The sequence below is a fragment of the Camelus bactrianus genome, chromosome 25, assembly GCF_048773025.1.
Source record: "Camelus bactrianus isolate YW-2024 breed Bactrian camel chromosome 25, ASM4877302v1, whole genome shotgun sequence".
NCBI lineage: Eukaryota > Metazoa > Chordata > Mammalia > Artiodactyla > Camelidae > Camelus > Camelus bactrianus.
Genome location: NC_133563.1, coordinates 15,726,268 through 15,748,746, shown reverse-complemented (window position 1 = coordinate 15,748,746; position 22,479 = coordinate 15,726,268). Strand labels below are relative to the sequence as shown.

Here is a 22,479-nt window from a genome sequence, read left to right as displayed (position 1 = left end):
TTAAGTAAAGGACTTTGAGATGCGAAGATTATCCAGGTGGGCTCTAATTGCAATTACATGTATCCTTATAAGAGAGAAGCAGAGGGAGATTTGACACAGAAGATGAAAAGGCACTGTGACCACAAAGTTAGAGCCTGGCCGATGAATGCCAGTGACCACCAGAAGCTAGAAGAGGAAATGCATGGATTCTCTCTCAGAGCCTCCAAGGCAGTACTGCTAGTTCTGCGGACACCCCGATTTTGGCACAGTGATACTGATTTTGGACACTGAGCCTCCAGAACTTGGAGGGAATAGATTTTTACAGTTTCAAGCCATCAAGTTTGTGGTGATTTGTTACAGCAGCCACAGGAAACTGATACAGTAGAGAATGCAGCAGTTACCTTGTAGAGCGGTATGAGAATTTGCAGCAACATGGAGTCTGCTGCACAGTGACGATCACATAATAAATAAGCTGTATTATTATTGTCGTTAGCTTTATTACTTAAATAAAAATTTAAGTGAATAATTCCCCTTGGGTAATTTGCCCACTCCCTGCCTAACGGTGCACATACTCAGACTGTAGCAGCATCTGCTGAACCCCAAGAAGCACAAAACACACTCAGTGCTCAGCCATCTTCTTCAGTCTGAATTCTCTGATCTCTCCCCAGCACTGGGACGCTGTCTTTCATTTTGGTCTGGTTTGGTTTGGTTTTCTTATTTATTTGTTTGACTAGATGTCTTGAATTGTTTCTATCTTTTCACTTTCTGTGGTCCCTTTGACAATTGTTATTCAGATGTTAGCTCTCCTATATTGACATGTACTGATACTCTATCTTTTTTCTTTCATTTTTTCACCCATATTTTTCAGTGTTTTTGTCTTTGTGGTCTACATTCTGGGAAGCTCCTTGATTCTTTATTCCAGGCCTTCAATTATTATATTTTTTACATCTATAAACTCTTTGCTTGTTCCCCACTCCTATTTGTTACAGTCTATTCTTTTTTAGGTGTGATAGCTCTTAAAATCAAAACTACTTAAAATTTCTGTCCTACTATGAATTATCTCTGTTTACTTAGAGACCAATTTTTCTTCTTTTTTTTCTTCTTGGTGCTTCTCTTCCATATAGCCAGATCTCCTCAAAGGGCTGGCAAATTTTGGTTACCTATTCATAGTTATGAATGATGGCTTACTGATGTACAGACCTGCCTGTCTTGTGGATAAAAGAGCAGATGCAGTAAACTATGTAGGTGAGGCTGATGCACAGGCTTCAGTTGAGTATGCAGGTAGGGAGCAGGAAGGCAGACCTCCCCAACCCTCCAATCCTTCAAATGCCAAGACAAGGAGGGTCCAAATCGGGATTACTAATCCCCTTCTGAGAGTCCTTATTCTTCCCAGGAAGAGTATTTGATTTCTTTGGAAAGCGCCTATCTGGCTTCAACCTGTGGGCAAATGCCAGCACTACCCATGCAGTATTAGAGGAGGAGGGTGGGATAAACCAGCAGGAGCTACTGGTCATCAGTTCTTGGTAACCTAGGTCAGTCATATGATTTCTACACCACCCCCCCCCACTCAGTGCTCAGTCTTATAGATTTATCACGAAAAAATGGATTCAGTTTCCAGCGGCACCATGCAAGATGTTATTAAAAAGGTATTACAGATGAAGAAACTGAGGCTCAGGGAGTTTAAGTGACTCATCGAAGGACTCACAGCTGAGGCGTGGCAGTCTGAAGTCGGATCCAAATTGGTCTGACTCCCAAACGGGCCCTCTGAACCATCGCTCCATATGGCTCACTGTCTCTGAAAATTCACCCGGGATCCAGACAGCCACTTGGCAGAGCTGCAGATGGAATTCAAACATCTGAGTACAAACACCTTCAAAACCTTCAGTTCTGTGATTCCAAAACAGGGCAAACCCACAGAACCAAAGCTAATCCAGAACAAATCTGACAGCAGAGAGTGAAAGACGGGATGAGGGCAGTGCAGCTTCCTGAGGCTACTTGATTTCCACTCCCATTAACTGGCAGCATCTACCATGTTATTTAGGATAATTAACTATGAGTCTCGAAGGATTATGTCTATTCCATCTCTCTTGCCTCTCTGATGGACACAAGGATGCATTTAGGAGAAATGACAAAATATCTCTGTGAAAGCGAATTCCTTAGGCTGAGTTCACACTATAAATCCACCCTTAATTTTTTTCTCTCCCATCCTCCAACACCTTGATAATGTCATCGTTTTAATAAGATTTCCGAGGATAAAGATCTCTGGAGGAACTTGTATTAAACAATTACCCCAGGGATGAGCAAACACAAGCTCATGATATTTACTTAAAATTCTCAATTCTGTGGATATGTCAGGGTCTTTATAAACAGAACTGACTTTTTCAGGGTTGGTAAATTAGTGCCGTGTCTGGAATAATTATTTCCACGAGGGAAATAACATGCCCTTATTTTCCATCCCTGTTCATTGGTGACAGGTGCCACTTCAAGTAATTTGCAAAATAAATCCTGAAAACTGTATGGAAATAATATCTAGGATATCTTTTTCGTGAAGTAAAAAAATTATGTGTCATGAATGTTGAAAAAGAACAGGATCTATGGAATCTCCTCAAGATAAAGAGAAACTATTTCTTCTTTGATGGGTTTTGTTTCCAAATGTCTCACAAAGCAAGAGCATGAGAGAAGTACTTGTAATTTGAAAATGGGGTGATCATGGAGATAACCCAAGTGGATTCATATCACATACAGCAAGCTGACTGGGAGATAACAACTGACTTTGGCAAAAACGTCGTTTGATGGTAAAAAGAAGAAGCTAATTTTAGATTTTTAATAAAAAAAAAAAGACATCTTACCCACAAATTCCATTCCTAGATATAAATCCAAAATAATAAAAGCATGGACTCAAGAAGATATCTGTACATCAACATTCATAGCAACATTATCACAATAGGCAAAAGGCAGAAACAACCCAAATGTCCATCAATGGACAATTAGATTACAAAATGTGGTATATACACATAATACAAGATTATTCAGCGATAAAAAGGAGTAAAATTTTGATATATGCTACAACATAGATGGACTTTGAAAATATTACACTTGTTGAAATAAGCCAGACACAGAGGGATAGATATTGTACGGTTCCACTTACATGAAGTACCTAGAAAAGGCAAATTCATAAAGACAGAAAGTAGAATAGAGGTTAACAGGGGTTGAAGGAGGAAGGTAGGGGATTTATTATCTAGTGGGTACAGAATTTTGTCAGGGAGATGAAAATGTTTTGGGTGTAGGAAGTGATGATTGTTACACATGGTAAATGTATTTGATGCCACTGAATTATGCACTTATAAATGGTTAAAATGATTTAAAAAATTACGTATATTTTACAATAATACATTTTTTAAAAAGAGATCTAACCTATCTCACCCAGAAAAGATTTAGTCTCCACAACGTGGAGGCAGTTGCTCTAGGACTATAAATTACAACAAAATGAGGCACTGCAGGAGCAGTTTTCAACCTTTTTAAAATTAATGGATTCTTGAAGAATCTTCCGTAAGTACTCCTCCTTTGTTGGGGGAGACAGACTGTTGTGTACAATTTGTGGGACGGGGATTATGGTGTCCTGAAGTCTCCCCACTGACCTGTCTGAGAGAGAAGTCACGTGAGACTCGAAACTCTAGAGTCAGCAGTTGAGGATGTCAGATGACTTTCACTAAAGGATGCAGAATCTCACTGGCATGTGATCTGCAACTTCTCTAAAGGTCTAGAGAAACTCTGAAATCATAGATGGGACAGTGGAACAAAAGAACAAACATCATCAGTCCAAAAGCTCATGGACTCACAAGTGCAATTTCAGCTTTGTCTAAACTAAGTGCCTTTCTCACAGCCTAGGATCACAAATAGTGAATGGTAATAAAATTAGCTCGAAGGACAAAGAATTAAGCAGTGTGACTTCATCTCATTAAAATATAGAATCACGGTAACGAGCTATTGCATTCATCTTTGGGGCCTTTTTTGAGACCTGTCTGCACACAGCTGCTTTTCTTTTTCTTTTTTCTTTTTTTTTTTTTTTTTTAAGGAAACTTAATAACATCCTTTCTGAATGAAAAGAGGGTTTTGTATCCGGTTGTAATTTGAAAAGGAACAACTAAAATTATACATTTTGGAGTAATGTAGGAAATAAACACCCTTCATTATTGGCCACAAAGTTCTATTTTTATACTACTAGTTAATGCTTACTATTCTCTCTGAAATTTCTAGGATTGGCAGCATTTTTATGCATTTAGCAGATATTGGTACTTTATAATCTTGGGATGAGAAATGTAACAAATTTGAAGTTTTAAATAATAACTTTCTTTGTTTCTGGCTCTCTCATCTTATTAAATGTTCAGCTTCTATGTTGACTCATTCTTAACAAATCAAATAATAAAAGCATCCAAATGCAGGCTATTTCTACCGCATCTCTTTTAAGCATACAAATCAGCATTTAGGGCTGAAAGAGAGAATAGCAAGAAGTAATGTAAATTGCACATTTAAACTTTTAAGACAAATAATGGAGCCCTTTGAGATTTTTGTGACCAGAGAGTGCCACAAAGTCAAATGACACCCGTAGTTAAGTCTAGTCTAGCAACAGTCTTTGACCATTCCCAAACCTAAATATAATACTGTGTTTTATTCTAAGTTCATATTCATCCTACCATATAATCTAACAAATTCATCCTGACAGTTTTTTTAAGGACATCTGCCCCCTGAGGCACAAACACCCTATTTTCATTGTCCTGCTGATCTCATTTTTTTTAAATAAAAATCTGTGTTAGTGCTTTCCCTCCTGAATTAAGACAAAGGCCACAGGAACGATGGGCTAAGGAACACCGTGGAAGCCTTCCATCACTCTGTTTAGAATTCACTAAGTGTAGCGTCAACCAAGACTTGCTCCATTTACACAAAGATAAGATTAGGACTTTCCACTCTGACAATAACTAGAAATGAATATGATTATTTAAAGTTTTGTTTACATCCTTTTACAAATTTGTGTCTCTTTTATAAGCTATAATCGTAGTATGATCTGTAAATCTTCTTCAGAAATCTCTCTCTTTAAAAGCCTACCTTTAGATAAGTCGTACAATTGAACAGCGCTTTCCAAAAGGTAGTGTGTGTGCCACTGTCAACGTGCAAGCTGATTTTATATGAGCATGGTTAGATTTCTGTCCTAGTTATGTTTTTATTTGGATGGTTTTCTTCTATCTATTGCAAGTAACACTGCATCTCCATTTATAGTAGAAATGTAAGATTTCCCTTTTGAATAGTTTGATTTGGATTAAGAGTGGGTATACATTAAAGAAAGCTATTAAGTAAGAGTATAGGTACATTGTTACAGCAAAAATTGGGAAAACAGTGTGCAAAAGAGGAATATATAATGTAAGACGATATAAAGAAAGAAATCAACTGTGCTTGAATCATTTCTTAGGAAATGATAAGTAGGAATTCCCAAAGAAAACAGGAAAAGGGAAAGGCGTTCATGACAAAGGGGCTGTATACAAAGACTCTGACATGAGCTGCACACATGGTGCGTGGTGCATGCGTGCACTGGTGGGTCAGCATGGCTGGCAGGGGCCGGGGGTGGACTAGGGGGCAGCAAGGTACAGGATCACAAAAGACCTTCTTTGCTGTGCTAAAATAGATGTGGACTTTCCCATGTAAACAATAGGAAGCCATTGAAGGATTTTAAAGCAAGAAGTAACAGGGCTGATTTGTGCTGTGAAAAGGTAACTGGAGGACTACTTATCACCCAGAGGAAGGGTGAGGAGACCATGAGAGAGAAACCAGTCAGAACAATGTTGTGGAGACATTAAAAAAAAAAAAAAAGACTGGGAAATAGCATAAAAACTATATACAAAATATTTCTGAGTGACCAAGGTAACACAAACATCATTAAAAGACAACTGGTAGAGTAAAAGGAAAAAACTACCACACATGCACCACCCCGCAAAAAAAGGTTCATATCCTTAATATATAAAGAACTCCTCAAACTCAATAGAAATATTATTTAAATTTTATTACATTATCATGAAAAATTCATGAGAACAGGTAATTCACATAATAAAAACAAAAATGATAATGTATGAAAGTGACAGAAGTTACTTAGAATCATGAAAATATGACTTTACAAAAATGAAGTACAGCTTTTTGCCCATCAGATGGTTAAAAAACCCATAATATTTAGAATTGGCAAGAGTGTGCATAAAAGGACACTTACACATAATGTACGTGGAAGAATAAATTGATGCAAAAAACATACCATCAGCAGGTAAACGGCTTGTCTTTAAACTTGAACTGATGTACAGTCTTTGAAAATTATATTCACAAAAGCTATGTAAGAAGAAGGAAAATGGGATGTTAACATGTTCAGCATCTAACCCAGCCTACAAAGAGTGTGGATGACATCTATGGAAAACGTTTATCTCCCTATGCACTCACCTCCCTCCCCACCAAAAGAATAAAGAAATTCACTAACTGATCGAATATAGTAAAAGGGTCATAGAAAGAAGAAGAATCTGAGATATATTTAGGAGATGACATTGATAAAATTTAGTGACCTGGAATGTGGGAGGTGATTGGGAGGTAACAGGAGGGAAGAATATATTATGACTGACTCCATTTTTTCATAATTGGGGCAGGGGTGTCACTCCTTCAAATAAGAAACAAAAAGAATATTTGAGAATAAAAATAATTAGTTCATCCTGGGACGTGACGGTTTTGGGGAAGTAATAACATAGTCAAATGAAAATATCCAGTAGGGTTTGGATCTCTGGAGACGGTCTAGGCTAAGTGATATATTTTTTAGATTCATCAAGAGATGATGACAATCATGGCTTTGGAGGCATTACCACGTGACATGTCCCATGAAAAGAGAAGAACAAAAAAAGGAACTTTGTAAGAATGACTGAGTAAAGGGAGGGCAGAGGAAGGAAGCACACTGCTATGGTTTGGATATTTGTGTCCCCCAAATTTCTGTGTTGAAACCTAACCCCCAGTGGTGATGCTATCAGATGGTGGGGCCCTCTGGGAGGTGATAAGGTGGTGAGGGGGGACCACGAGCCTCTTCTGCCATGTGAGGACAAAGCAAGAAGCTGCCTCTGATGGACCAGGAAGAGGACACTCACCAGCATGTGACCATGCTGACACCCTGATCTTGGACTTCCTAGCCTCCAGAACTATAAGAAATAAATTTTTGTTGTTTATAAGCCACCAGTCTGAGATGTTTTGTTACAGCTGCCTAGATGGAGTCAAACATGCACCATGGAGGTGTCTGAGTAGTGCCCTGATGGGCCCAAACCCAGGCTCTAACAGAGGTATATCCTTCAGCCAACTGGCCTGGACATACCCGGGCCTCAGTTCTGCAACCGTGGTGGCCAGGTGGGAGCCTGAGTCTGTGCCTACAAACCTCTCTTCACTGCTAGCCAACAGTTCTTTGTCTGAGCTGGAGAATGTATCCTCATTTCCAGAGGAAGACGGAGCCCTGTCCCTAAGGAAACATCTTGGAGCCCAGCAGCCACATGGGTTTTTAGTCCATAGACACATTCTCCAACAGATCCAGGTGCAAAGAAGCTGGGAGGGGAGAAGTCATCTCTCTTTTCTCATCTATTATTGAGCAATCCATGCCCTTTTGCATATACACACAAAAATAATCGTATTAGTCCAATTGGATTAGTTCAATGCATATCATTTGTAAACCTCCTGGGAAACGATGGGGAATACTTTCTTTGTTTTCAGAAAATCCGATTGAAGCCGATCATACATATGTTGACAAAGGATAAAGAGCCAGATTAATTCAAATAGGTGAAGCTACAGGGAGCATTAGTCACAGACATCACTCATTAACAAAAGCCATCTGAAAAACTTAGAATAAAAAATTGGCAATGGGTAGCTGAAATTCGTTAAAATATACCTAATCTATAGTCCTTACCTAGTAAATCCCAAGGTAAACTTATTTATAAAATCAAATCCTATTGCACTATCCTTTTATACTAACTCCCAGGGTAAATTTAGTTATAAAAATCAAACTGTGATGTGAGAAAAAAGTATTAAATATATTGAAAATTAAGTATACATTTAGTAACTATGGAATGGCATGAGTAACAGAAATGAAATCAAATACTCTGATCATTCCTTTATCTATTCTTCTTTTTTCTGTTCTTAAAAATAAAACCCAGTATTTTTTATGAATTCCCCAATTTAGTATTTGCTGTTAAATTAAGTAACATCTAAAAATAAAAAAGGTTAGTGTTAGAACCACTGGGCCTACATACGGATCTAGTCTCCTGTAATGAATTCTAGCAAACCAGAACTAGGGAATCTTGAATTTACTGGATCATTGAATAGGACCCTGAAATCTTTTGTACATAAGGATGTTTGTTGTAATGCTCTTTATTATAACTGTACTTAATTCATGTTTCAATTCTTCCTGAAAACTAAGATTATTCTTTATCTAGGAACATACTGAAATTTCATACTCAATCATACAGGTTTTTTTTTTTTCCTCAGAATACAAATACAGACTATATTTAACCCTGTTAAACCAAGGGAATGAAATATTGCTAAATTTCAGGAAGGGAAGACAACGGATTTTCATCCATCCAGGATGGATGACATTTAAAATCTCTGTGTCCTCTCAGGCTTCCAAATACATGTGGCTCACAACACAAAAGAAAAGAATCAGAAAATAAATAAAGACAAAGGGGAAAAAAAATGAGGCTTTATGACAGGCTCATTAAAATGTGCAGAAAGCGTCTCAGACTCCCTCGAGAAAGCTGTTATCGTGAAATAATCACATCGACGAACATGGAAAAAGTGGACTCCGGTAGAGGCCTTATATTGCACCCAAGAAGTTGGTGATTATGATCTGGACATGTGACCCCATGAAAACCTAGCTGCTTTGTTGCTTAATAGAGTTCATAGAAAATGCTTGTCTCCAAAATGAGATTTCTCCCCTATTCACTGTGCAATCTGTGCGTCTTGACAGGATGAGCAGGGGGCCATTTCTCCTAATCAAGGAAGGGGCAAGAACCCCTGGGGGTGGAAATTGTAAGCAATCAAGCTCAACTTTTGCAGGAAGAGCTCTTGCCTTCTGCTCAGTTGTCAAGTGGTCATGAAGGAAGGGATAAGGGAAGCTGCTAGTTTGGTAGAAATAGGATAATAGGTCAGACAGACCCATTTTTCTTAGCAATTATCCCATTTCTATCTCTGAGGCTAGGAGAAATATTCCTTTGCTGTTTAAGCAGCCTATCTGTGTAGATTGTTTAGCTCTTTAAATTGAAACCTTTGTCGGTCTTTCCATTTTCTCACTCTGTTGGTTCAAAAATCTTACACACATTTTAATCTGAAAACACAAACAAGGCTTTCTGAATTGTACAGAATGCAATGTTTTTCCTCTTGATGCAACTGGACTGTGAGACAAGGGAAAGGACAATGGGGGCGGGTGAAATGAAATAGTCCAGTCCATGCGTGAGGGAGGCCTTTAGGAAACTTTTCCAATCCTGAGTTTGTAAACAGGGACAACAGTCCCAGATCCTAATGGCTTCCAGTTAAGCAAAATTTAATCTATATTTTTAAATGAAAAAGCAAATAGCGAAAAAAAAAAAAAAAAGCATACTGTATGATTCCTTTAATATTTGCTAAACTATGTATTTGTATGTGTCCATATGTTTGAATGTAAATGCTTTTAAAAGATCAGAAAAAGATACTCTGCTATTAACGACTACTTTTAGGATGTGGTTAGCTGGAGGGGAATTAGAGGCAGGAGTAAAGGGAGACTCTTTAATCCTGAATATTGTTCTTTGTTGTTTGAAATATACCCACAGGAATGTACTCATGTATTATCTGTGAAAACTAGTAAGTACTTTTTATAAGATTAGAAAAAGGTGGTTTGTCCATGACTGAATCTGGCCATGGCTGTGAAATAAAATATTATCAGAGACTCAAGGATTCCCCTATAACCAAGGGGGATTCTAAAATGAATATTCCCACTAGGGAAGTTCTGTCCACATCCAAAGTTCCTCTGAGGTTAAGTCAGAGATCCCTACATGTTTAAAGACCACATGCCTTGGATATCTGTTTATCAAAATAATCATGTTTTCTCTGGAATCTCTCACAATGTCCCTGAGGCAATACCACAAGACATCTTCGAATGGTTCCTAACTCTGTAACTAACATGCCAGCCCCACCAAGATGTGACAATTGAGGACCAACACTGACATGCTGACCAAGTTACTACCAAAATTGGTGTGATCTCCCTGGTGTGGGTACACACACCCTATGTATTAGAGACGTAAGAAAAGACTAACTTGAAACGTCAGATTTCTTCATTGTCAAAGCTTTTACAATCTTAGGCACTGGCCCAATGTGTTGAAGAGTTTAGGACACACGCTGGGAACTGAGACACAGCACGCCTTCTAACATAAGATGAAAAACCTGCCTAACGAATCCCATTTAACACTTGGAAATGCGAGCTAAGAAGCCAACTGAAAATATTTTTGATTGTGGGTTTTCAGCCTTAGAATTAAGCTCTGGATTTACTGAGCCCTGAAGCTGGTAACTTCTGACATGTTTTTGTTTGTTACGGGCCTGTCTTAAGCCACCAATGCAGTGCTGGGTGGCACGTGGGCTGGGAAATGTTCATAACTAAAGCCAGTTGCATGGTCCTCTGGCCAGTTTCAAGGGGCAGGTTCACACCGTGTCACATGCAGCTTCCAGAAAAGAGGGCCAAATTGGCCCAAATGTCTAAAATCCTTTTAGCTGAATCCATTATACTAATATCTGACAATTATGAACTAAGTCTCATTTAACATGCATGGATGCTCCCCTTTAAAGGCAATAATTACTGAAAAGAGTGAGTTGTATAAAGCTGTTTCCCAGCACGCTAGCTGACAAGGCACCCCACTGGTTATAATGCAACCATCAGGCAGAGCTTTTTATATTTAATGTTGAAAAATGATCCTTTGTAAATGGCAGATTGAGGATTTTTCCCTGTCAATCTAGCTTTCCACTCAGCTACATTTCCATTTCACGGAACATCTTGAATCTAGCTGAGAGAAGTCCCTAAAAATACAGAGCACTAAAAGGAGGCTGGAACTCTAATTAAAGAACTTCTCTGCCAGATCAATGATAAGAAAATGTCCTGTTGGCGAAAACTCTCCTTCAAAGGGTGACTTCCAAAACCCTAGAGTGACGTATGCCCCTGCAACCAGGGCAAGAATATCAAAAGCAACGAGTTTGGGAGGATTTCACCTCCAGGGGAAGAACTGTGTTTGCACTAGATCAGGGGTCACATTGCAAAAACGTGGAGCGTTTAAAGCTGTAAGTACTGCTAGAGGTCATCTAATCTGACCCACAGCAGAAATTTCCATCCAAATGGAAATTCAAACTCCAAGTGATTACTCTTCGTAATGGGTCATTCACAGCCTCCTGGAAGCTGTCTGCACTGCTGGGCAGCTGTCTCCCCATATTCTTAATCACTAGCCACAGTCTACAGGCTTTTAATTTCTACCCATTTTCCCCTCTGGATCACCCTAACCCAGCTGATTTTGAGCCATAAACTTTCTTGGCTAAAATATAAAATCACATAATCTCCCTTAAAAATGTTTTAAATGTCACGGCATTGTTTTATGAGGAATAAGATTTAAAGTAATTTTAAATGACTCTTTCATTTTTATATGAGATATTATTAAACACTATTAGAAAGCTTATTTTACTTATCATACAGAGTAAACAAGTAAAGATAAACCTTTATTTTTCACTATTTATCAAGTCCTATACACTGTGTAATTTACTTTAATCATGTGAGAAAATGTATTCAAGTTGTATCGTGTTATATATGGTTTGGTGAAAGAATGCATCTTGAACTAAGGATTAAATTTTAAATATCTGTTTCACTATCAAGACCACTGGTTATTCAGGCACTGGGGATACCATGAGGAACAAGATACAGAGCTAGTCCCCGCCCCCAGAGATTCCGATTCATTTGTTCGGGAAGGAGGCCGTAGAGCTGGTAAGTCCGCTCAGGAGATTCTACTGCACACCAGGTGGACCCACCCGCAGTTGGTGCGTGTAGGGTGGCTTCACTCTGAATGGACTGCAGGTTGAAATGACTCACACAGAAGATTTTGCAATACCTGTATCTGACAAGGAACCCATATCCACTATACACAGAGAACTCTCACAGAAATTTTAAAAGAGACAAACCCTATTAGGAAATGGGCAAACTCCTGGGCAGGCACGTGGTAAGAGAGAAGATCCAAATGGCTAATAAAAAGGGCCCTCAGTTCACTAGGCATCACAGGAATGTCAACTAAAACACACTGTAATACCACCTCGTACCCACCGGAATGGCTAAAGTGACGAAGCCGGGCAATGCCGAGCCCCGACCAGGATGACAAGTAACTGGGATTTTCATTTGCTGCTAATGGGAACGTAGGGAGGTGTATGGTCTTTAGAATAGTGTTTGGCAGCATCAGATAAAGCTGACTCTCTGTACCTTACGGCAGTTCCCCTTCTAGGTGGATACATATGAGTACACATCTTCACCATAAGACTTGTGAAAGAATATTGTTATACTATGCGTAATAGCCCCAAACTGGAAACAACCCAAAGTTCCAAAGCAGTAGAAAGGATAAATAAACTGAGCTATATTCATGCATAGGGATATAGTAATGTTACCATGGAACAAATAGAAAGAAACACTCAAATATCAAGCAAAAGCTACAGCAAGAATGAACAAACTATTACTACTTCCAAAAACATGAATAAATCTCACAAACTTAATGTTGACCAGACGTAAGATGCAAAGAGCATTTTCTACAATGATTCAATTTCATGAAATTCAAAACAGGTAAAACACATCTACAGTGTCAGAAGTCAGGATAGTGGTTCCCCCTGGGAGAGGCAGTGACTGAGGGGAGCAAAGAAGGATGTTAGTAATATATACTTTTTTATTTGGGAGTTAGTTATATGAGTTTGCTCACTGTTTGGGAAATTCACACTTACGATTTTATACTTTTCTGAAGGAAGTTGTACTTCAAAAACATTTTAAATTACTACTAATACTAAAAGTGATAGTAATCCCTTATTACTAGAGAGCATTTTATAATTTACAAATGTTTTCAACTCTCTCTTTAATTCACAGATTCATTCATTTATTCACCAAAATTTAGTATATCTCATATGCACGAGGGACTGTGCTAGGTGGTGCAGGCCATCTAAAAGTTACAAAGCTGTGGTTATTGGCCCCTGGGAGCCTGTAAAACTAAAAATTTGAAGACAAATCTGTAGTGAAGCAGCACTAGTGGTGATAATTTGTTGAGTGTCTCCTACACACACCAACTTTCTCCCACGTTTAACAACGTCAAGAAAATATTCTCACATCATGTTTATTTTCTTCTTTAAACACGAAGTATGATATAAAGGAAAGTATAGTGAAATTTTCCAGGAGAAAAAAAAAAGGAATTTGCTTCCCGAGGCTGTGTCTAGAAGGGCACATGTAAAGTAGAACCACGCAGGCCTGCTACGTTCAGTGATTTCACCAACTAGGTCAGAGGACCAGGGGATGGATTAAACTGGCTTACAGGCAGAGGATATAATATCACTACAATTCCATTTCAGTATTTGCTTACTTTGATTATTTTTCATGGCAACACCTAAGAGGGATAGAGTATTGGTTTAAATTTACTACCTGAAACCCAAGAATTTCAACTTTTTAAGTAAAATGCCAGTCTGAAAGAAATAGGAGGAAAGCTGTAAAGCTTGACTGTGTAGATGATAAGATGGCATAAGCATTTCCAAGAAAAGTTTAATGCTTCTACTTAACAGAATGTGGGTTTTACAAATGAACAGAACTTCCCATGAGTTAAGGTCAAAGAACATTTGTGACCATTCACATCAGTTATACAGCATTATAAATAGCATTTTCAAAAGCATATGAATGTGTTTTACAAGATTGATCCTGTATAATCCACGGAATTTTACAGATTCCCAATTCAGCAGCTTTTGCTCAGTATTTAAGTGCTTCTTTCTATTTGTTCCATGGTAACATTTGATTGATTTTTACCCATGTTTAGTCTATTCTCAAAAAACATGTATTTTACTGTGGTTTAGTCCAACACCTTGAAACAGAATGGCAGTTAATAAACTTCAGGTGAAATTGTCCGCTGTAACTAAATCATTCACTCAACCTTCACAGTGTGATGTTCCAGGTGCTGTGTTCCAGGCACTGTGCAGGTCACAGATAGAGCAGTTAAATCACCATCAGTCACCTCTACAGGGGCTGGGCAGCTTCAAGCCATCATACTTTGAAGGAGCACCCCTAAATCCTGTGAGGAGTGAACACAATGTTCCAGGCACTGTGCTTAGCACTGGAAGTTACAAGATTGAATGAGACAAGGTACTTGCCTCAGAGATGCTCACAGTCCTTGGAAGAAAGAGGCCTAAGTATGTACACACCATGGGACACATGTATCATAAAAGAGACATGGACTGAATGCTAAGGGTAAAGAGGGAGCCACATGCTCTGTGTTATAAAAATCAGAAGGATTTCAAAGAAGCAATATTTGAACTGATGGTGAAGGCATAGGAAGGCTATTCAAGGCAGCGAAAACTGTATGACAAGTATAGGGGGGAAATGCAAATCAAAACCACAGTGAGATATCATCTCACACCCATCAGAATGGCTATTATCAAGAAGACCACAAACAACAAGTGTTGGTGAGGATGTGGAGAAAAGGGAACCCTCAAGCACTGTTGGTGGGAATGTAAATTGGTGCAGGCACTGTGGAAAACAGTAAGATTTCTTTAAAAACTAAAAATAGAACTACCGTATGATCCAGTAATTTCACTCCTGGGTATATATCTGAAGAAAACGAAAACATTACTTCAAAAAGATACATGCACCCCTATGTTCATTTCAGGATTATTTACAACAGCCAAGACATGGACGCAACCTAAGTGTCCGTCAACAGGTGAACAGATAAAGAAGATGTGGTATGGAATATTGTTCAATCATAGAGAAAGAATGAAATCTTGCCACTTAACGTGGATGGACCTTGAGGGTATTACACTAAGTGAAATAAGTCAGAGAAAGACAAATTCCCAAATACCATATAATTTAACCCATATGTGGAATCTAAAATACAAAACAAATGAAGAAACATAGTAAAAAAAGAAACAGTTATAGACACAAAGAACAAACGGGTTGCCAGAAGGGAAGGGGATGGGGGAACAAAAAGAAAAAGATAATAGGTAACTCTGTGAGGTAATGAGTGTTAATTAGTTTGCCGGTGGTGATCATTTCACAATGTATATTTATATGAAACCATCATGTTGTACACCTTAAATATATACAATTTTTGTCAATTCTACCCCAATAAAGCTGAAGAAAAATTAAAAACAAAGTATAGAGAGAGGCATCCACTCTCTCTTTCCAAGTTCCAATTTCAGAACATGAACAAGGGGCTTCAATCCTCTCAGGGATTTGGGGAGCAATTCCTTTAATTTCTCGCCCACTATATGGTATTGCAACCATGGTTGGTGGGACCGATGGGTTTGGGGAGCATCTCAGTAACAGGTGAAGCCTCAGTTCACGTGCTCACTCCCCACAGTCAGCAAGAGTACTCCTCCAAGACATGACGACCCCAAGCTCTCCCTGCCCCTGTGGGAAGCCTACACTTATCCAGCTGCTCCTTCGGGACCAGGTGTGTAAGCTCAGCTCTGGAGGACATTGGACCCAAGGTGCCTCTTCCAATTCTACTGTATTTGTAATAAGGTTGATATCTAAATCCTTGCTTCCTATAATTCTTCTTCAGTTGCTTCAGAATCTGGAAAGCAGAACTGATGTGCTCCTCACGTGACTCTCAGATCCCAAAACAAAGACATTTCATTGTTTTGGAGTTTGTGTGTTACAAAAATGGTGGGAAACTCAGCATAACTAATATACAGAGGAAATGATAGGGAAGACAGAATTGAAGAAGGAGCTGGAAGACAGACTGTGAAAGATATTTTAACACCATAACAAGGGAAATTTACTTTTTCTTGATGGCAATGAGGTGACTGTAGGAATCCCTAAGCAGAATAGTAAGATAATCAGAATTCTTTTGAACGTACTAATTCTAGTAGGAAAGTGATGGATTAAATAATAGCTACGATATACTGTTCATGATGACATGATCAGTGAGCTATAGTATGCCATACAGCACAATGTTTAAGCATAAAGAAGACTTGGGTTTAAATTCCTGTTCCTAGCAATGTACGTTGGTCCAGTAACTTAATCTCTCTCGGCTGAAGTTTAATCATCCTCTATATGTACAGTACCTGGCCCATAGTGTTGACTTGAAGGGTAATTAATTAAGAAACTAGATACATGCAGTTAGCAATGAATACTGGCGGCTTCTGTTAGTCCTCTAACATTTGAGATACTCGTTGTCATATCTAATGTCTAACATTTAGGGTAGTCATTAGTGCAGCAGTTCTGCTCAATTTCAACCCATGTTGTCCACCGAAGTGAATCATGAAACTTCTGAAAATACATGTGTTGAGGCCCCACCTCAAGATTCTGACTCAGTGGCTCTCTGGGGGGCCCTAAGCACTTGCATGTACTTTAGGTTCCACAGATAATTTTTATGCACAGCCACAATTAAGAATATTTAAGTAGTTGTTGCATTTCTTTACACTAACAATGAATAGAAAGGGAAAGTAAAAAATTATCCCTTTTAAAATCACACCAAAAAATACTTAGGAATAAACTAGGGAGGTGAAAGATTTATATACTGAGAACTACAAAACACTGGTAAAGGAAAATCACAGTGATTCAAAGAAATGGAAAGATATCCCATACTCTTGGAAGGATTAATATTGTTAAAACAGCCATACTACCCAAAGCAATCTACAGATTTAATGTGATCCCTATCAAATTACCCATGACATTTTTCACAGAACTAGAAATAATAATCCTAAAATTTATATGGAATCATAAAAGACCCAGAATTGTCAGAGCAATGCTGAGGAAAAAGAACAAAACTGGATGCATAACCCTCCCAGACTTCAGACAATATTACAGGGCTACGGTAATCAAAACAGCATGGTGTTGGCACAGAAACAGACATATGGGTCAATGGAACAGAATAGAGAGCCCAGAAATAAACCTACAGACTTATGGTTAATTAATCTTCGACAAAGAATATACAATGGAGAAAAGATGGTCTCTTCAGAAAATGGTGTTGGGAAAGCTGGACAACCACATGTAAATCAATGAAGTTAGAACACTCCCTCATCCTATACATAAAAATTTACTCAAAATGGCTTGAAGATGTGAATATAAGATATTACACCATAAAACTCTTAGAACAGAACACAGGCAAAACATTCTCTGACATAAATCACAGCAATGTTTTCTTAGGTCAGTCTCCCAAGGCTAAAGAAATAAAAGAAAAAATAAACAAATGGGACATAATAAAACTTAAAAGCTTTTGCACAACAAAGGAAACAATAAACAAAACAAAAGACAATCTAATTTAAACAAAAGAATGGGAGAAAATATTTGCAAAGGATGCAGAAGACACGAGTTTAATTTCCAAAATACACAAACAACTCATACAACTCAATAACAAAAAAACCAAACAACCTAATCAAAAAATGAGCAGAAGACCTAAATAGACATCTTTCCAAAGAAGACATACAGATGGCCAATAGACACTTGAAAAGATGCTCAACATCGTTAATTATTAGAGAAGTGCAAATCAAAACTACAATAAAGTATCACCTCACACTGGTCAGAGGCCATCATCAAAACATCTGCAAATAATAAATACTAAAGAGGGTGTGGAGAAAAGAAAACCCTTCTACACTGTTGGTAGGAATGTAAGATGGTGTAGCCACTATGGAAAACAGTATGACATTATGGAGATTCCTTAAAAATCTAAAAATAGACTTACCATATGATCCAGCAATCCCACTCCTGGGCATATACCCAGAAAAGATGAAAACTCTAATTCATAAAGATATATGCACCCCAATGTTCACAGCAGCACTATTTACAATAGTCAAGACATGGAAACAACCTACATGTCCACCAACAGATGAATGGATAAAGAAGATGTGGTGTATAAATATATACAAATTACTCAGCCACAAAAGAGAATGAAATAATGCCATTTGCAGCAACATGGATGGACCTAGAGATGATCATGCTATGTGAAGTAAGTCAGAAAGAGAAAGACAAATATACGATCTCACTTATATGTGGAATCTAAAATATAATACAAATGAACTAATTTACAGAACAGAAACAGACTCAGACATAGAAAACAAACTTACGGTTACCAAAGGGGAAAGGGGAAGGGGGAGGGATAAATTAGGAGTTTGGGATTAGTAGATGCAAATTACTGTATATAAAATAGATAAACAACAAAGTCCTATTGATTCCAAGGCAATCTTCAGTCCCTGGCAGGAAGCTTCTCATATACTTCTTGGTGCCACAGGAACCAATCGAGGCCTGAAGGTGGAAGCAAGTAAATGCATGAAAATGGAGGAGGTGAAGCTTATGGAAGCAGGAATAGCACAAGATCTCTGATCAATAATACCAGACCACTACAAAGATGCCAAAACACTGAGAAACAAGACTAATATTAAATATTACTAAAATAAATTTATATTCAAGAAACTATGACACATGACAAAATATGTCAGAGTAATATGATTTAAAATGAAAAATGGGACATGGAGAGTAATTTCATTCATTCATTCATTCAACCAAATAACAATTCCTGAAAGCCTTCAACTCTCAACCCCTGTGCTAAGCACGAGGCATATCAGGACACAGACAGCGTCTCCAAGGATCTTCTTGTCTAGCAGGAGCACCAAAGGTGGAATTATTACAATGTGATGTATTCAGTCCCATGATACAGTTAACATCAGGGTGTCAGGGAAGACTTCCCAATGTAAAGCTTTAAAGAACTCACAGGCACTAGTTAGGGAAGAATGTAATCCACTGTGAATGAACAGCATGTTCAAGGACAAGACAGTGAAGAGGACGTGGCACATTTGAGGATTTGGAAGTAATTCAATAAGGCTGGAGCATATGTTGTGAGGTTAGGAAGAACGGAAAGTTGAAGCCAGAGAGATAGACAGGGGCCCTCTAATGAAAGGCCATGCTAAAATGTTTGGATTTTATCCAAGATATAATTTTCTCTGACTTTAAGTCATTTTAAATAATATATCCAAGGATATGCAGCAGACAAGATGAAATGGAAAACCAAATAGCACATATGAATTCAGCCATGCAATTATCCACGCAAGGTCAAATAAGAGTTCTGGTTAAAAATAAACCGGTTTAGCGAACTCTGTATTTTCTGCTCAATTCTGTTGTGAACCTGAAACTGCTCTAAAAGAATAAAGTCTATTAAAAACAAAAACACACACAAAAAAAACTGGTTTAGACCCAGGCCTGAAAATACAGGGGAGCTCCTTTTGGGGGGATCAGATACAGTTCCAAATGTTTACATCAAATTTATTTTGTCTTTTCCAGGATTTGGTGTTAAAAAATTATCTTATTTTCTTTCTCTAAATTAAAATAATTTTTACCTAAGAACAACTTACTTTGGCACATTATAGCAGAGTGCTCCCAGAGCACTAAATAAAGATTATTGTGAACGCAATGAAAGATTAACTTTCTAAAACACACAAAAATTAAAAGAGACACAAAAATAGTCTCTCAAGATAATTTTGATAAGAAAATCTAAATTGAATGATGGCTTTACACATACATCTTAAATACAGAAATATGAAGCCATTGTTACCTAAGTCCATTGTTACCAGAAGTTGGAGTTATTTGGACAAAATGCACTAGTGAAAACCCATTTCAGCAGAGGAGCCACTTCGCATCACAACAGTTATTGAAACACCTTTGAGGCACACATTTGGGCCTTAATAAAAGAAATAATAGTGTGGTCATGAACACCTTCATTCTACATGGCAGACACGACTGAAGCCTCAAAATTAGAAAAGATTCCCTGTCCCCTTTGACAGGACACTGTTGCTACGGTGATGGTCTGCTAGACTATCGCTGAGCATCCTCGGGTGGCTTTGGTTCATGGGGACAAGCTAAGTCATGTTTGAACCACCCTGCTTACACAGCAACCCAACCAAAGAAAACCCTTTACATTTAAGAACAAGTTATCCACTTGTTAAAAGAAAAAAAACTCTGTGGCTTTTGAAGCTGTCTATGTGATGAAGACTCTCAGATGATTATCTCCAGCCTCTGAGCTTCACTTCCACTCCATAGCTCCATTTCGATGCCTAATTATTATTTGACATTTCATATGACCGAAACAAACTAGTCATTTCTCCCACTCCCATCCCAACCATCACAATCACATCTTGTTCCATCAAAGTAAATTGTACCCCCATCTACTCAGTTATTCAGATCAGAAACTTTGCAATCATCACTATGTTGCCTATTTTAACTACTTTAAAACACTTATCAGTGTCTGAAATGATCTTGTTTGTCACACATCTTTTCTCTGACTCTATTAGAATATCAGATTTTGCATGGCAAAAAAGCAAACTTTCATTTACCATTATATTCCCAGCATCTAAAGCAGTGCCTGATATATAGTATAAATATTTTATTGACTGATTCTGCCTAGTCCTGTTTCTTATTTTAGAATTTTCAACAATATTTAAAGGATGTGATGTGACTGTAGACAATTTACTTTCTCTGGGCATTTGTTTCTTCATTTACAAAATAGGGGCAATTAAATAATCTATAAATTTTCCATTTATGCTAAAACTTCATAACTCTGGTCAAAGCTTACTTTAATTATAAAATATTCCTTTTCTACTCAATTCACTATGTGATTTCCATTTAACTCTTTTTTTAATGTCATGTACAAGAATGTGTATGTAATCATAGTTCACAAAGCACTTTTGTTTCCATTATTTCCCTTTTTTGGGGGGGGTAGTTAGGTTTATTTATTTATTTAGTTAGTTAGTTATTTTAATGTACTGGGGATTGAACCCAGGACTTCATGCATGCTAAGTAAGCACTCTAACTACTGGGATATACCTTTCCCTCCTCCAGTATTTCCTTTGACACCTCAAACTCCTGGAGCATTTTATTTACTATTTCTGTTCAACAGATAAAGAACTACAGGCACGGAAAAGGTATATGAGTTGTTCAAATTCACCATGCATCTCATTTCGTTAAACCAATCTGTTATGAATAAAAGTTGTTGGCTTGGCTAATACTCTAAATATTTTCATAGCCAAAATGTAGACTCAGGAATTATAATAAATAATCTTTCTCCAAAATACATTTAATAGATATTCATCATCATATATGTGGTTTAAAGGGAGCCTAACACAGTTTTCCAGACTTCTCAAGAGTTTTTTTTTTTTAAATTGAAATATAGTCAGTTACAATGTGTCCATTTCTGGTGTATCAAGGGTTTTGATTACTTTCTGTCAGAAAAGAGAAAGTTACTGGTATGTTTGAGTTGAGTGACAAAAGTTGACTAAATCCACTCCTTGTCCATCCTGCAGTAGCATCTAATATTTCTTTCACTTGACTGTTCTTCTGAATAGAGGCATTGCCTCCAGAAAGCCCCAGCAGTGAATAGGAGCACAGAATAATCAGAAATATTTGGGTTCAAATCCTCTCTCCACCATTTACTAGCTTTGTTACTGTAAATAAGTCATTGACCTCCTTTTCTTCATCAGTAAAATGTGACCACTTCTTAAGGAAAATGTAGTAACTACATTAGATGATGTAACACCTATGGTCAATTAATCTTCGACAAAAGAAGCAAGAATGCACAATGGAGAAAAGACAGTCTCCTTGTTAAGTGGTGCTGGGAAAGCTGGACAGCCATGTATAAATTAATGAAGTTAGGACACTCCCTTACACGACACACAAAAATAAACTCAAAGTGGCTTAAAGACTTAAATATAAGACAACACCATAAAACTCCTAGAAGAGAACACAGGCAAAACATTCTCTGAGAAGTAGGAGAAGGGATGACCAGAGGAAAATGACCTCCGACAATAGAATAAAATGTTTCATATATTTAACATGTGCCAAATTAAATAATGTGAGACTGGTGGGTTTCAACTATATATTCTACACTGCAAAGTTCTTCCCCCATAAATAGAAGTCCGTTGTACTTCATGCTGACCGTGTGGGCTAAGCTCTCCTGAATATGGGGAGAAGAGGAGCCAGAGGAAGGGGTGGGGGTGGGGGGGTCCAGGTAGGGCAGGGATGCTGCAGGCATTCTCCAGAAGCAGTCTTCTGTACAGAAAGCTCCCTTTAGGAGTAAAAATAAAGATTAATCTAAGGCTAAGCAAACAACAGAACAAGAAACTCACTTGGAAGAGCCTTTAGCCTGACTGCGGCGGCTGCCCTTTGACCCTTAGCTACGATTGGCCAGAAGGAGGCCACCAGTTCCACCATGAAGCTCTAAGTAA

General features: G+C 38.0%; 1 protein-coding gene across 1 annotated transcript in view; it reads right to left on the bottom strand.

Moving 5' to 3' along the window:
• Window positions 1-546: 546 nt before the first annotated feature.
• LOC105069665 (uncharacterized) overlaps window positions 547-22,479 on the bottom strand; it is a 56,946-nt gene continuing 35,013 nt past the window's right edge. Inside the window, exon 5 of the mRNA XM_074352580.1 lies at window positions 547-1,814. The gene's annotated coding sequence lies outside the window, so the exon portion shown is untranslated. The remainder of the gene's footprint in view (window positions 1,815-22,479) is intronic.